The 16,143-nt window shown below is 54.0% G+C and overlaps 4 non-coding genes and 1 pseudogene across 4 annotated transcripts; 2 read left to right on the top strand and 3 right to left on the bottom strand.

Annotated features, from left to right (window-relative positions):
* The window catches only part of LOC120375815, a 451,158-nt pseudogene that overhangs the window by 293,289 nt on the left and 141,726 nt on the right, over positions 1–16,143 (bottom strand).
* TRNAS-AGA lies at positions 1,112–1,194 on the top strand. Its single transcript has one exon. It is a non-coding gene; the product is annotated as a tRNA-Ser (tRNA).
* On the bottom strand, positions 8,325–8,398 carry TRNAT-CGU. The gene has a single exon. It is a non-coding gene; the product is annotated as a tRNA-Thr (tRNA).
* Positions 10,564–10,635, bottom strand: TRNAQ-CUG. Its single transcript has one exon. It is a non-coding gene; the product is annotated as a tRNA-Gln (tRNA).
* TRNAL-UAA lies at positions 12,164–12,245 on the top strand. The gene has a single exon. It is a non-coding gene; the product is annotated as a tRNA-Leu (tRNA).

Here is a 16,143-nt window from a genome sequence, read left to right as displayed (position 1 = left end):
AAAATCTGATCTTCCTCCTTCAGTTCAGTGACAGCCTGTATTGTTCCTTATCCCGGCAGAGCCAGAGGACTGAAAGCAGCAACATCAAACCCCTGTGTAGCTCGCAGGAATGGACATAAACACTCCCTGGTATCTGAGGAGATGTTCAGCTTTGCCCTTAGTCAACTACAAGGCCAAAGGGAAAGGAGGTGGCACCAGGTATAAAGAGTGAAACACGACACATCATAGTTATGCCCATGGTGGCTGCAAAATCTTTTGACATACTTCTTCTTATCAGCCGTGTATTGTTTTCTCCGGAGCCTAGGCCTTGACCAAGAAATTTGTACTTTGCTAAAATAATCGACTGCCCCTGGTGAAGACAATGGACTTGACACCCACTGGGGTGTCCCTACACAGGTACAAGTACTAACAACAGTGGCTGCCTTTTAGCCATAGATTTTAATCAGGGCAATAAATTGAAACAAACCCCTGTTAAATCATTTCTCAGCCCGAGTCCTTCACCCACATTCCCTAGAGCACTGGGCCAGCATGTGGACGTTTCATTTCTGACCTCAATTTCACACAGAGACAAAATTTCCTTTGCACAGATCCATAAACAGCAAAACCTCCCTGTGTCTCTGGTCTGAGCCAGGGCATACGATTCCAGTGACCCCTTCTCTCCTGCAATGGCGACAGTCAGACAGAAGGGACGTGGCACCTGCATCCCTGCCAGGGAGATATTGGCTCCGCTCTTTCTTTCTGCTGCTGTTCGTAGACCATGAAACATCAAGGGTGGAATGCAAGGCTGAGTTCATGCAGCAGCCCTAAGTGCCCCAGAGAAATCCTGCCCCCTGCTATTGGAAGGATGTGCTGAGATTTGACTAGGAAAGGGACTGTCTGAATTGTCAGAGTGGGGAATGAACAACAATCTACAGCAATGTCATTCACACAAACACACTCTCATCCTGCTCCAACCGGAAGGGAAATGGGCAGGAATTCTCGCTGTTCAGCCAAGGACACTCTTACACTAACGCAGCCATGAGTGTGCTGGGGAAGCTGGTCTGAGCAAACAATTTGAAGTGACAATTCTGTGAGAACAGAATCATTGTGTAGTGAAACAACTGTAGCTTAAGTAGTTGTGGCCGAGTGGTTAAGGCGATGGACTAGAAATCCATTGGGGGTCTCCCTGCGCAGGTTCAAATCCTGCCAACTACGCAAGCTCTATGTTGCTGTTGTTATTATAGTCTTAGTACGTGAGCATCCACAGTGCAAACTGGAGCCAGATCTAGTTTCACTCTGTCTACACTTAAAATGCTGCTGTGGCACTGCTATAGCACTTTGGAGTAGACAGTGATTGGAGGGGTTTTCCCATCCCTGTAATAGCTACATGGACAAAACCATTCTTCCTTTTCTTTAGCACTATCTAACCAGGGCTTAGGTCACCTTAACTCTATGGGTTTGGGGGGGGGGGGTGGTCACACCCTGAGAGACGTCGCTCTGCCAGTTCAGTGCCCAGCGTACACCAGCCCTTAGATCCCTCTTGGTATTTCAATGCAGGCACTGACCTGTGAGAGGAAAAGATCAGCTCACAAACACAGAGACTGAATTCCCCACATTTAATCTCGCTGCACTTTCCAGAAAGTCACAAAATTCAATTCATTCTTGCTAGGACAGAGAAAAAATAAGTGACATTAAGTTTTTGGCTTGATTAAATAAAATTAAGTGTTTAATCAATATAGTAAAAATCTGTACTGATTCCTCTAACACCACAGCGTGAAATAGGAACAGAGACAAAGCTTGTCAGTGACAACTAATTTCGCAAATCATCTTCCCATTATTAATTTCCACGCTGCCCCCACTGGAGGTCAGGGCATCTCCAGTGTCATTGCTCTGCGTTCACCTTCCCCTTAGACTTGTTCTCGGACATTCGCCTTCCTCTGCAGCATGGGGCTCGGGTCACTTGCTGGAGGATTCCCTGCACCTTGAGGTCTTTAAGCCACGATTTGAGGATTTCAATAACTCAGACATAGGTTAGGGGTTTGTTACAGGAGTGGGTGGGTGAGATTCTGTGGCCTGCATTGTGCAGGAGGTCAGACTAGATGATCATAATGGTCCCTTCTGACCTTAAGTCTATGAATCTATTAATCTTTTCCCAAATTTGGAAAATTGTGCAGTTCAGAATGTGAATAGTGACCTCGTCTCCTTCCTGCACCTGCTCTACATTGCTCCACAGCAGCTTCTCCACCTGCAGAGTCACCCCAGCACGGCAGTGCAGCCGCCCAGGGGTCAGCAGGGGCCCCTGGCAAGGACAGTGGGTGCAGCTAACAGCCCAGAGTGCCTGGCCGTGAGGCAGCTGTAAAAAAGCAACCCCCCCGCCCAGAAGTACAGAGCCTGAATTCCCAACTTTAACATCATGACCCCCTGTAGAAAGCCACACGTGTCAGTTGTAGTTTCACAGGGAGATGCAAAAATCAAGTGACACCAATTTTCAAGTTGAGTAAATAAAGTTGAGGAGATAGTTATTAACCTCCCAAAAATATACTAAAGATCCCTCAACATAACACCTGAAGGTGAAATATGAACAGAGACAAACCTTGTCAGCAAAGGCTCATTTCCCAAACCATCCTCAAAATGTTACTAATTCCCACCCCTCCTCCACAGGAGCTCTGTGCAGTGTCACTGTTCTGCAGGCAGCTTCCCATTAAATGCTGTTGTGGGACATTCCCAGGCCTGGAAATGTACCAACGACAGAATTTGAAGAGCAAACCTGGCTCCCCGCACCAGGCGGGATTTGAGTGTTTTGTCCCTGTCACTAAGGGCTTGTCTACACTACAGGACTATTTCGAATCTACTTAAGTCGAATTTGTGGATTCGACCTTAATAAGTCGAATTTGTGTATCCATACTAAATACACAAATTCGAACTTCTGAGTCCACATTCACGGGGCCAGCTTCGACTTTGGAAGCGGTGCACTGTGGGAAGCTATCCCACAGTTCCCGCACTCCCGCTGCCCATTAGAATTGTAGGATTTCCAATGCATGCTGGGGAAAAATGTGTCGTCATTGAACCGTCAATCCCGCCTCCTCTCTTCCTTGAAAGCGCCGGCGGAAATCTGTTCGCGCTCTTCTCGGGTCGGTTACAGCGCGGACGCCACAGCACTGCGAGCATGGAGCCCGCTGCGATCATCGCTGCACTTATGGCCGTTGTCAACTCCTCGCACGTTATCGCCCACCTCTTCCACAGTCAGATGCTGAGAAACCGGGCGAGGAGGCTCCGCAGCACGGTGAGGAGAGTGGCGCAGACCTCTCAGAAAGCAGGGTACGCCGGGCAGTGGAGATCATGGTGGCAATGGGTCAAGTTCATGGTGTGGAACGGCGATTCTGGGCCCGGGAAACAAGCACAGACTGGTGGGACCGCATAGTGCTGCAGGTCTGGGATGACACAGAGTGGCTGCGAAACTTCAGGATGCGTAAGGACACTTTCCTTGAACTGTGTGACTTGCTGTCCCCTGCCCTGAAGCGCCAGGACACAAGGATGCGAGCAGCCCTGACTGTGCAGAAGCGAGTGGCCATAGCCCTCTGGAAACTTGCCACGCCAGACAGCTACCGGTCAGTAGCGAACCACTTTGGCGTGGGCAAATCTACCGTGGGGATTGCTGTCATTCAAGTAGCCCACGCAATCGTTGAGCAACTGCTCTCAAAGGTAGTGACTGTCGGAAATGTCCAGGTCATCATAGATGGCTTCGCGCGATGGGATTCCCAAACTGCGGTGGGGCTATAGATGGGACTCACATCCCTATCCTGGCACCAGCCCACCAGGCCAGCGAGTACATTAACCGAAAGGGCTACTTTTCAATGGTGCTGCAAGCTGTGGTGGACCATAGGGGACGTTTTACCAACATCAACGTCGGGTGGGCGGGCAAGGTTCATGACGCGTGTGTTCAGGAACTCTGGTCTGTTTAGACGCCTCCAGGCAGGCACTTTCTTCCCGGACCACAAAATAACGGTTGGGGATGTGCAGATGCCTACAGTGATCCTCGGGGACCCGGCCTACCCGCTAATGCCCTGGCTCATGAAGCCCTATACAGGCGCCTTGGACACTGAAAAGGAACTCTTCAACTACCGGCTGAGCAAGTGCAGAATGGTGGTGGAGTGTGCTTTCGGACGCCTCAAGGAGATGGCGGACCTTACTGACTCGCTCGGACATCAGCGAAAAGAATATCCCCGTAGTTATTGCTGCTTGCTGTGTGCTCCACAATCTCTGTGAGAGCAAGGGCGAGACCTTTTGGCCGCTTGGGAGGTTGAGGCAAATCGCCTGGCTGCTGTTTATGATCAGCCAGACACCCGTGCTGAGAGAATATCCCAGCGGGAAGCGATATGCATCAGGGAGGCTTTGAAAGCGAGTTTCCTCGCAGAGCAGGGTAACCTGTGACTGTCCACTTGATTTTAAGAGAGCCTGATCATAAACCAAGTTTTCCCCACTTCCCAAGGACGTTTTAAAACTAAGGACATGTTTTAGTAATTAATAATAAATCTTTCGTTGACTTTGCATTTCTGTTTCTTCGTTGAAACATGGAAGCATTCTGTGCTGGTTAAGGTGTGCACTGATGGGTGGGTTTGCAGGAAGGGCGAGGTGCCGTCTTTGGATAGGGGTTACCATGACGGCTGTGGGTTTGGGCGTTGGAAGGGGTGAGGGTGTGGGGAAGGGTGAGTATCTGCCCTGGATGAGGTCTCTTTGGGGCTCGGGCACCGGGAGGATCGTGAATACGTTCAAAATGCATGTGAAGGGAAGCCTGGCTTTCCATTCGGGGATGTCAGGCACCAGGACCCTACACATCAAGGAAAGACCTGGGCAGCATACACCACACAGACTGTCCCTGGTGCCTAGTGACTGCAGTCTGTGTGTGCCCTGCAGTTGACCCTGCCCCCAAGTCTGTACCCTGTTAATGTGGGCTATACACTGTAATTAAAAATCCCCCCCCCCACAAAGTCTTCTGACACGAGAAACGTGTCGGAAACAGAGAGTAACAGCAAACCGCTTTTAATAATGTTATACACAGTGGGGGGTTGAAACTTGGATTTGGGACTGGGTGATCCTGTAAGGGAAGAACTTCTACAAATTTACAGCGCGAGAGGTGTCTTGTACATTAGCGCCTGCTGCGGTGCAGTGACAGTTCTCACGGCCCCTACCGCCTCCTTCTTGTCACTTTGGGTGAGGGGGACAGGACTTCTTGGCGTTGGAGGGCGGTTGCAGATGCACTGCAGGGGGGCTCTCTCCTCCTGCCTGTGGTCGTGCAGAACATCTACAAGGCGCCGGAGCGTGTCCGTTTGCTCCCTCATTAGACCAAGCAGCGCTTGAGTCGCCTGCTGGTCTTCCTGCCGCCACCTATCCTCCCGCTCCAGGTGTGTGCGATGCTGCTGACACAGGCTCTCCTCGACTGTCTCTGCTCTGCCGCCTCCGCTCTGGAGCTGGCCATCAGTTCCTGGAACATGTCGTCCCTTGTCTTTTTCTTTCGGCGCCTAATCTGAGCCAGCCTCTGCGAGGGGATGGCGGGCAGTCCGTGAAGGAGCCAAGCTGTGTGATGCGAAAAAGTAGGTGATTTCCTTGAACAAATACATGTTTGCCAACAGTAAACACAGTCTAGTCATTTTCAGTTAAGAAGACCAAACAGGGAACTAAGTCTCAGGAGATCTCGAACTAGTCCGAGATTTCGAATACGCCTCATTGGCGCGCGATTGCACTGGATAGCGCACAAGCGAGGAGAGACAGCTGCATCCTCTTGCACAAAGTCCTGGTAAGCCTTACAGTACAGACTGCTTATCAGATAGTGCTTAGCTGTGCTCTCCTGCTGGAGGCAATGTGCAAAGCAGAAAAGATGAGCGTTATGCGGCATCTCCCGCCAGTGACCGCGAAAGACCCTGTATGCTTTTCCTCTGAGGCCTGCAACACGTGGCTGTTAAGCGAGGGTCATTCTTATGCAAAGTAAAACTCTGTTAAGCGAGGGTCATTCTTATGCAAAGTAAAACTCTGTTAAGCGAGGGTCATTCTTATGCAAAGTAAAAGTCTACCATGCACAATAGTAACAGTACACTAATTCCACTAATTAGATGCAGCACTTCCACAACGACATCACCCTGAGGCGTGTCAGGCGCACACAGAGAGAGCGGATGTTAATAGAAGCCCTGCACAGACCAGGACCCTACGCTGCCATGCTCGTAGAGGCGATGGTCCCCATATACCTGAGGATGGCATGGCGCTGTAGAGTGTGCTTCAACGGAGCACCCAATACAGCACCTCTCCCAAGTTACCTCTTGCTGAGGCTTTTGCATATGCTCTCTGAGAGCTTTTTGAAATATCCCCAGAGGACTATTGCTCCATTGCTGTTTGTGTAGACCTGCTGTTTGTTTAGTTTCATATTTAAAAATGTTTATATAGTATTTCTATTTTTATATAAATCCCTGTTTCTTAAAAAAATACATGTTTCCCTGTTTGTAGCACTTACCGCCTGATCCTTCCCTGATTCCGAGTCCTGGTTAACGGGCGGGACGGTTGGTAGGGATCTCTGTGAGGGTGATGAAGAGATCCTGGCTGTCAGGGAAAGCGGGAGTGGGTTCGATGTCGCCTGCGCCGTCCTCTAAAGACCCTTCCTCATCTTCCCATCGGCGAACAGGGAGGGGAACTGTCCCGCACACTATTCCGTCCTCGGAGTCCACCGTCACTGGTGGGGCACTGTGGCAGACCCACCTAGAATGGCATGCAGTGCCTCGTAGAAGCGGCATGTCTGGGGCTGGGCCCGGAGCGTCCGCTTGCCGCTCTGACTTTTGATACCCTTGTCTTAGGTCCTTCACTTTCACGCGGCACTGCATCGCATCCCGGCTGTATCCTTTGTCTTTCATGGCTTTAGAGACCTTCTCGAAGGTCTTCGCTCCGCTTGTTGGAGCGCAGCTCCGAGAGCACAGACTCCTCGCCCCACACAGCGATCAGATCCTGGACTTCCCGGTCACTCCATGCTGGGGACCTCTTTCTATTCTGGGATTGCCCGGACTCCTCTGCTGGAGAGCTCTGCATCGTTGCAGGTGCTGCGGAGCTCGCCCCGATGTGCAACCAGAACGTCAGATTCAAACCGCCCAGACAGGAAAATGAATTCAAATTTTCGCGGGTCATTTCCTGTGTGGCTGGCCAGAGAATCCAAGCTCGGAATGCTGTCCAGAGCGTCAACAGAGTGGTGAACGGTGGATAGCTCCCGAGCTGCTAAGTTCGATTAGCATCCACACCAAGCCCAATTCGAGCTAGCAAGTGCGAATTTAGCGTTACTCCACCTGCCGGGTGGAGTACCAAATTCGAACTAAAGAGCCCTCTAGTTCGAATTAAATGGCTTCCTGGTGTGGACGGTTGAGCGGTTAGTTCGAATTAACGCTGATAAATTCGAATTAAAGTCCTAGTGTAGACCAGGCCTTAGTGTTTGTCAATAGTACAGACTCCCTGGGCAGGACTCCAGGCTCTGCTTGAGGGATCCCGGCACAGGGGCTGGGGGGGAGAAAGGAAGGTAGATTCTCACCTGTGCTCTGGAGAGGAGGTAATAAGTGAAGGGGCATTTTTAAATCCTCCCCTCCTCAGGGCTGGTATTCTACATTCCACAGGGCCAAACAAGGGGGTGATGTAATTTGGCTAATGAAAACCAGTGCTCCAGGTGAGGCTTGAACTCACAATCTCAGCATAGTTCCTCTCAGCACTGCCCTATAAGTACTGTGTGCTAACCAATTGTGCAACTGGAGCACCTGTTAGCTATGATTCTCCAAGACCCTTAGGTTGATACAGGCGAGGAGTGACCCCAAAACATTCTCAGTGGGGCTGGGAGCAGGTAGCGACAAGTGTTGTACTCGGTGGGGTGGATTCTTCTTAAGGGTTCCAGGCACCATTTGACCCTTTTGTTCTTCCCTGTGTAATAACAGAGCTGGTTAAGACTCAATGGAGAGTCTTGCTGCAACCCAACAGAGCTGAAATCGCTGATAACCAGCTCTAAGCATTAGTCCTGCTTTGGGACAGTGTCTCTCATGCAAGAAACTGCCCAGTCTGCACTAGCAGTGAGGCAACCTCACTAACAGCTGAAATCAGGGAGAGCTGTGTGAAGTGCAGGGCCCCAGGGGTGCCTGAACAGGGGGGAACAACACCCCAGGACTTTTAAAAATGGGAGAGCTCTGCCTTGCCACTTTGTGATGACCGTAAGGGTGGGGAGGGGGCAGAGAGCAGTGTCTTGGAGAAAGAGGCAGCGTAGGAGTTCATCTAGCTCTGAAACTTGTCTTCTGACAGTAGCCAATACCAGGTGCCCCAAAAGCCACTCCCAAAGGTACCACTGGGAGTTGAACCCAGGATCTTCTGTTTACGAAACAGGTGCTTTAACCAGCTAAGCCATGGTACCTGCTGTTACTTAAAACATCATGTTTGCCCACACCTGACTCTCTGCCAATCCCCACTGAGCCCTGACAAGTGTTGCTCTTGTTTGGATTCTGTAAAGCAGAGGAGCAGGTGACGTTTTGCTCCCAAGGTGTGTGTGTGATTCTTTGGACAGGTCTACACTACAAAATTAGGTTGGTGTAATTACATTACTTAGACTGGCAATGCAGTTCTATCAATCTAATCCCAGTGCAGATAGCAGCTCAGCTGTCAGAACTTTCCCTTGGAGCAGGGGGACACTGAAAGGGGAGGGACCCAGCCTCTGTAGCAGAAATACAGGGCAGGCGAGTTCACAGCAGGCATGGTGGGATACTGGTGGAGACCAGTCATGGTGATATAATGACCAACAGCATTTACACTGACAATTTATCACTTGAAGTTTGCTGCAAAAAGCTCTAGGCCTCTCGTCGAGGTGTTTTTATTTTGTCACCAAAACAGGGCAGTTTTGTCGCCAGACGTGGCATTGCAGTGTGTGCACCAGCCACAAGCTGCCGAACGAGGGAGCATTGTCTGTTTTTCACACACCTGAGCAATATAATTCTGCTGAAAGAATTAGTGCAGACCTGGCCAAAGATTCACACACACACACAGCTTGCAAGGAAAACGTCACTTGCTCCTCTGCTTTGCAGTATCCAAACACATGCAAAGTGTGTCAGGTCCCGGTGGGGCTGGCAGGGAGTCAGGTGTGGGCAGACACTGTGTCCTAGGGCTTGGCTACACTTACAAATTTGCAGCGCTGCAGCAGGGTGTGAAAACACACCCTCTGCAGCGCTGCAAATTGCGGCGCTACAAAGCGCCAGTGTAGTCAAAGCCCCAGCGCTGGGAGCCGCGCTCCCAGCGCTGTCCGTTATTCCCCACAGGGAGGTGGAGTACGGACAGCGCTGGGAGAGTTTTCTCCCAGCGCTGGTGCTTTGACTACACTTAGCGCTTCAAAGCGCTGCCGCGGCAGCGCTTTGAAATGCAAGTGTAGCCAAAGCCTCAGTTATAAGCAGGCACCATGGCTTAGCTGGCTTAAAGAACCTGCCTTATAAATAGGAGATCCTAGGTTCAACTACCAGTGGTGCCTTGTTGAGTAACTCTTGGGGTACCTGGTATTAGCTACTGTCAGAGAACAAAACAGAGCATTGGGTGGGCCTTTGGTCCAGCCCAGTATATCTGTTTTTATGGTTTAAATTACACTCACAGGCACTGATGATAGAGTTACTGAAAGTTTGGGAGTTAAGAGCTGATAGGTCAGTGGTCCAGCCTGTCACAGATGACCCCCCTCTCTCTGGGACAGGGGCAGGTCTGGGCTCTCACACCAAATGCTCATTGTGGCTGCCAGAATCTGTGAGCAGCTCATTTAGTTTACATGGAGGGTTGAGTCCTGCTTCATGCACCGTGTGTGAGAATGAAAATCCTAAACTGCCCTTTGAAATAACGAAAGCAGCAGGACGTGTTATTGTCCCTGCCCCAAAGCAGACAGACCAATGGAGAAATGCCATTGAGACCAGGGGAATACTCCACTGCCATTTTACCTTGTTTGCTGGCTAAACTCCCTCCCTACCTTGAGGGCTCCCAGAGCCCGGTATTGAGCCTGAGCCAAGATGTCTACTGTTATATCCTTGGGGGCAGCCGGTTTAGGAAGAAATCACTTGAGGCCAGACAGCAGACAGCTAACAAAACTACCATTTTATTTACAGACACACAGCTCACCCAACCGGCCGAAACAGGCTGGGCTATCCCCTAATAAACTAACTCAGTTGCCATAGCAACAAAAAACATGACAACCAAATAGAGAACAGTGCCCAGAGGAGGGACCATGTGACAGGATCCAGCCTGGGGCTCTTCCTCCCTCCTGCCAAGCCCTGACTATCAATCCCAGCCCTGAAACTCCTTTCTTCAAGCGCAATATGGGCCAGAGGAAAAGTGTGGCAGGAAGCACAAGGGCCAAACTTGTGGGCAGCAGGTGAAGCCCAACCATCAAGGTAGCAAGTTCCACAGCCCCAACCCTTTGGGGCCTTCCCAGCCAAAGACCGGGCTCTACAAGGTGTAAGTCACCCAGCAGGAGGGGGGAGACTGGCTCTTGCACAGCTGGACACAGGGAAATTGAGCACTGGGAGCTCCAGGGCTTTATCACAAGCCAACACAAGGTCCCACTGAGATTTGAACTCAGATTGCAGGATTCAGAGTCCTGAGTGCTGCCCATTACACCATGGGACCAGCTCAGGCTGCCTTCTCTGCACATCGGTGACCCTCACGGGGCTGGCTTGTGTAAGGGGCTCTTGGCCCTTTACTAAAACTTAGTGTGTGTGTGTGTGTGTCGGGGGGGGGGGGTGGTTGGCTAGTTCCCAGCACCAATAGAAGGGGGAAGGGCCAATGGGAAATCAGGCCCCTGAGACTGACAGTCCCCAGGGGCAATGGGGAGAGGCCAAAGCTCCAAGTTAGCCGCACTGACAGGCCAGGCAGTGTAATGAGGGAGTCACCAGGCCAGGGGGTCCCATCCTCCGTGGGAGCTGGAACTGCCTGGGCCAGAGTGGGGCAGAGCTAAGGAGAGAGCAGGAGCCCGAGAAGAGCCGGGGAGCAGAGCTGCGCAGGTGTAGTGCCAGAAACTGCTCCCTGTAGGACTTTGCTACCTGCAGCAGTTACTGACACCTGAGGTTGTTCTTATTTGCTGACTTGTCCTAATTGGTTAAAATTTGACAGTGGTTTCTCTAGCAAAGGCCAGTCCCTGGCCCCTTGGTCCAGACATCCTCACTCACACCAGGCTAGGGTGACCAGATGTCAAAGATGAAATATCAGGACGCGGAGGGCGGAGCAACAAAAAAAAAGCCGGCGGCTCCCCCCCCCCCACCGCCAGGCGGCAGTGGCACAGCCCCGTCTCCACCCAATTCTCGGCTCTGACCCCCGATACACCCCCAGCTCCCCCATCCCCTCGCTCCTGGGCCCAGCCTGGGCTCCAAGCTCTGCAGCCGAGCCACGCTCCAGGTCCCTCCTGCAGCTCCCGGGCAAGGGGTGAACCAGGCAGCCGGGCCCGGGCCCTCCCGGCAGGAGCGTGTCTGCCCCACATGTGTCTCCACCCCCCGCCCACCTGGGCCCTGCCCGCTCCGCACTGCCCCAGCCCCACTGCGCTGCCTCGCAGGCTCCAGGGCTGGAGCAGCCTCCGTGCTGCGCTCCCGGCCATGGCTATGGCCCGTGTGCAAACCTGGGAGGGAGGAGGATGCCGCCTGCTTGGGGAAGAGGCAGGGCCAGGGCGGGGATTTGGGGAGGGATCCAATGGGCAGTGAGGGGGTGGGGCTGGGGCCAGGGCCAGGGCAGGGATTTGGGGAGGGATCCAATGGGGGAAGGAGGGGGCGGAGTCAGGGGGGTGAATGTCCCTCCAGGCTCTGCCTGTGTGCCGGAGCAGAGGGCAAAATTGTTTGTTTGTCCAGTGTCCCGACCAAACATCAGTCGGGACATGGGACAAATAAGCAAATATCGGGAAACTCCCGATAAAATCGGGACGTCTGGTCACCCTACATCAGGCTTCAAGTTGAGAATCATTTCCCCTTCCCGCTCTGTGGGAGGGGAGACTTTTAAACGCGCTCTCTGTGCGACTGCACATGGCTAAGCAAAGAGAACAAACCCCCAATCCCCCCTGTGCTTTGGGAGCCAGGTTTGCGGTGGGAATTCTGTAGTTCAGATGACGTCACGCCTGGGCATTGGGATTCTTTACCAGTTTCTCTGGCACTGGGGAAGTTGTGTGCTCACAGCTGTGATGGCCGAGTGGTTAAGACGTTGGAGTTAAAATCCAATAGGATTCCCCTGCGCAGGTTCAAATCCTGCTCACGGCGAGGCCTGTATTGTAGCCAGTCTCTCACAGGGGCAACACCTTTGTACAACCCCTTGAGACACTCTCAATTCTCTCCCCACCCCAAGGAAATCCTGTTCTGTTCCTTTCATAGAGATCCCTGGGACACCACCTCACACTGTGTCCCTGAGGGGTCAGGCAAACTCTCAGCACCTGAACCGTCTGCCACTCACCTGGTGCCCCATAGATCAACCATAGCCCTGGTTCTGCTCCTCTCTCTAGAGTGTGAAAGGAGCCAAGTCAGCGACTCCATGGGAGCTACGGGGCTGCAGAACCAACAGAGGAAAAATAGGTGCTTGGCAGCCAGCTCCACTCGCACACTACAGGCCTTGGATCTAAAAGGGGAGTGTGACGGGGGGCAGGTTTGGTGGTCAGAATTCCTGGGTTCTATCTCCAGCCCTGGGAGGGGAGTGGGGTACAGTGGTTACAGTGTGTGTCGTGGGGGGAGCCAGGACTCCTGGGTTCTCTCCCTGGCTCTGACTCTCTCTTGTGCAATCCCTCGGCAGTTACCCAACTCGTCAGCGTGTGGGAGTGAGGGGTTGGGGCCGGGTTGCGACATGGCCCAGAGTCCTGTGCTGCCCCTTTGTTACCCAACCCGGGGCAGGGTGGGGGATGGCCTGGGAGACCCGCTAAGAAAGGCGCTTCTGGTGGGTCTGTGTGTGGGTCACGCTGCCCCCTGCTGGATAGACCCCACTAGGTCAGAACCAGTCTCAGCCCGGGTCAGACCCTGGGAGCCCAAACCCCTCTGTCACCACGGCCATGTCTATTGGTCTCCTGGAAAGGTCCATTCTCATGGGCAGCTGTCCAGTGGCAGTGAGTTCCACAGGCCTCGGCACAGGCTGTGTGGGGCAGGAGGTCCTTGTGTTGGGAGCAGTGAGAGTGAACTGTGTGCGGTTGCATCTCTGAGCACGATTCTGAATAGTCTGGTGTGTGTGGGTGGGTGATTGTGAGTGTGGCTGGGGGTGTGATTGTTTCTCTCTTTGGGGGTGGAGCTAGCATGCCCCTCTGGGTGTGTAGTGTGTGAGTGTTCTTGGGATTGCGTGAGTCCCTTTGTGCGTCAATGTGTGTGTGTGTGTCACTTGCTGCAGGATACAAAATCCCGCAAAGCCACCACACACACACACACACACACACACAGAGTGAGGCTCAGCCCCACCAGCAGGGGGCAGCAGGGACACACACGTCTCTCCTGGGCCAGCTTGGACAATTTCCCATCACGACCCAGCACAGTGCTGGTGCCCCCACACGGGGGTGGGCAGTGACCGGGCAGGGGGGGCAGATGTGCTGGATTCAGAAGGAAGCACTTTGGGAAAATCAGTCAAGGCCCTTAGCAGAGCTGGGACACCGACCCAGTGACCCCTGCACCACCCTGGGAGGGGAGTGGGGTCTAGTGGTCAGAGCAGGGATGGGGCTGGGCACCCGGACCCCTGGGTTCTATCCCTGGCTCTGGGAGTGGAGGGGGTCTAGAGCAGGGGGACTGGGAGCCAGGACTCCTGGCTTCCACTGGGGAGACTGTTTTTTCCTGTGCTCCCCTCCCTAGAGATCCCAGCCCAGCTCCCTAGCGGAGAGTGAGTGGGAGGAGGGGAAGTTGCTCTCCCACTTCAGAAACATGATTCAAACCTCCCCAACCATGGGCTGTGACATCATGGAACCCCCGCTCCCCAAGGCAGACAGTGGAGGCCCCACCCCACCACAGAAGGGGGGGTTCTAATTGTACCCACAACACACCCACTCACGGTTGCAAAGAAACCCCACCCAGCCCCCTGCTAGGACAGGATCTGCTGCTCCCACCTGTTTTCTTATCACCATGAGCTGCTCCCCGCCAGGCACCACACCCCATTCACACACCTTTGGTCACTATGTTGCTCAGTGGCAATCACTGCCCCGAAGTGACTCCGGTGCAGGCACTCACAGCACGAACTCCCCACACCGGATTCTGTCCGCACGCAGAGAATTCTCTCCGCCGGGCTCCTTCGGTTCCTCTCGCTGCTCTCCGTCCTGCCGCCAGACACTGCTCATCTGCATAACCCCACCCATGGACACGTGACACCTTCTGTCGTTTTGGTCTCAAGTGAATGAGTTGCCTGCGGGGAGTGAGCACGTCACCGCACGTCACAGCCCCAGCGCATGTCACAGCCACACTCACAATCATCCCCCACACACCATAATACTCACAATCATGCTCAGAGACACAACTGCACACAGTTCACTCCCACTGCTCCAAATACAAGGACTTCCTGCCCCACACAGCATGTGCCAAGGCCTGTGGAACTCACTGCCGCTGGACAGCTACCAATGAGAATGATCCCCTCATGTTGGAACATCTGCTTGGCCCCCCACTCCCTTTCAGGGCGCGCTGTGTGGCGTGGCTGGGGATTGTGCAATGGCCCAGCACCAGGCAACGCAGAGCGGACACCACACGCCCTGCTCTGCCTCACCTGAGCTGCTCTCCAGGTGCATCGGAGCCCAGTGCCCTGCACCTTGGCACTCCTGCCCCACAGGGGGTAAGCTGCAGCCCCCGCCACACTCTGCAGAGGGGCGAAGGGTCAGGCCAGCCAGCCCTTGTAAGATGGGGAAATCACCATCGGGGTCAACGGTATGGGGGCTGCGACATACAGAGAAATAGTTGTCGTGCCGGCAGAGGGCAGCAGAGCATGCACACGCACACACACAATTGCAAACATACACGAACACATGCATGAATCCAGCCACACACACACAATTGCTAATATACACAAACACCCGCACAAATCCAGCCAACACCAACACAAGCCTGGGAGCCAGGGGAGCAGAGCAGGCTGGGGCCGGGTCACTCCACTTCACACAGGAAGTAGCCAGTCCCCCACACCTTCCCCCCACGGAGGCCTGGGGCCCCAGCCTGCTCTGCTCCCCTGGCTCCCAAGCTGGGAGGGGGAACCGCCTCACAGCACTTGCCGGCGGAGTGGCTGGGAGCCATGGGCGTGGACCAGGCTGGGGCTGGGTCACTCCACTTACCAGGCAGTGAGTGCGGGGGGGGGGGGACTGGGGCGGGGGTCATGGGGAAGAGCTGGGCAGCCCCCCCCTGCAGCAGCTCCCCACCCCAGCTCACCTCCGCTCCGCCTTCTCCCCTGAGTACGCTGGCGCCGCCCCACTTCTCCCGCCTCCCAGGCTTGCGGTGCCAATCAGCTGTTTAGTGCGGCAAGCCTGGGAGGGGAGGAGAATCAGAGCGGGGGGCGGCGTGCTCAGGGGAGAAGACGGAGCAGAGGTGAGCTGGGACAGGAGCGGTTTCCTGCACGTCCCGCCCCATTGCTTGCTGCAGGCAGCCTTCCTCCCGCACCTCCCAGCCCCCTGCCCCAGCTCACCTCCACTCCACTGCCTCCCCTGAGTGCGATTTTTGGTGCCCCCAACCACTTGACACCCTGGGCGGCCGACTAGTTCGTCTAGTGGTTGCACCGGCCCTGGCCACTGCCTGTCAGCAGGATTCCTTCTCATCCTCAGTGAGACTAAATCTCCCCACTTAGACAGCCGGTCCGTCCGCTGCACCCCAATCCCCCATGCCTGAGCCTCCCTGCCAAAGCCCTGCATCTGGCTCCAGAGAATTAAGTCTCACATCTCACTGGGAACTCGCCTTCTTGTGCCCAGAGAATCTCGGCCCCCTCAGTAGCTGACCTGAGAAACACAGTGTCTGCAAAAGCAGCAACGAGTCGTGTGGCACCTCACAGACTAACAGACGTATTGGAGCATGAGCTGTGGGTGAATCCCCACTTCGTCGGCTGCGTCAGTGTCGGCCTTTTCCAAAGAAGTGCGTGGAGGGCCTTTTCCTGTGTGACCACGTGGCTTAATGGATAAGGCGTCTGACTTCGGATCAGGCGATTGAGGGTTTGAGTCCCTTCGTGGTTGTG

The sequence above is a fragment of the Mauremys reevesii genome, linkage group 12 (assembly GCF_016161935.1).
Source record: "Mauremys reevesii isolate NIE-2019 linkage group 12, ASM1616193v1, whole genome shotgun sequence".
Lineage (NCBI taxonomy): Eukaryota > Metazoa > Chordata > Testudines > Geoemydidae > Mauremys > Mauremys reevesii.
The sequence above is the reverse complement of the archived record's forward strand: the minus strand, read 5'-3'. Positions and strand labels throughout refer to the sequence as shown.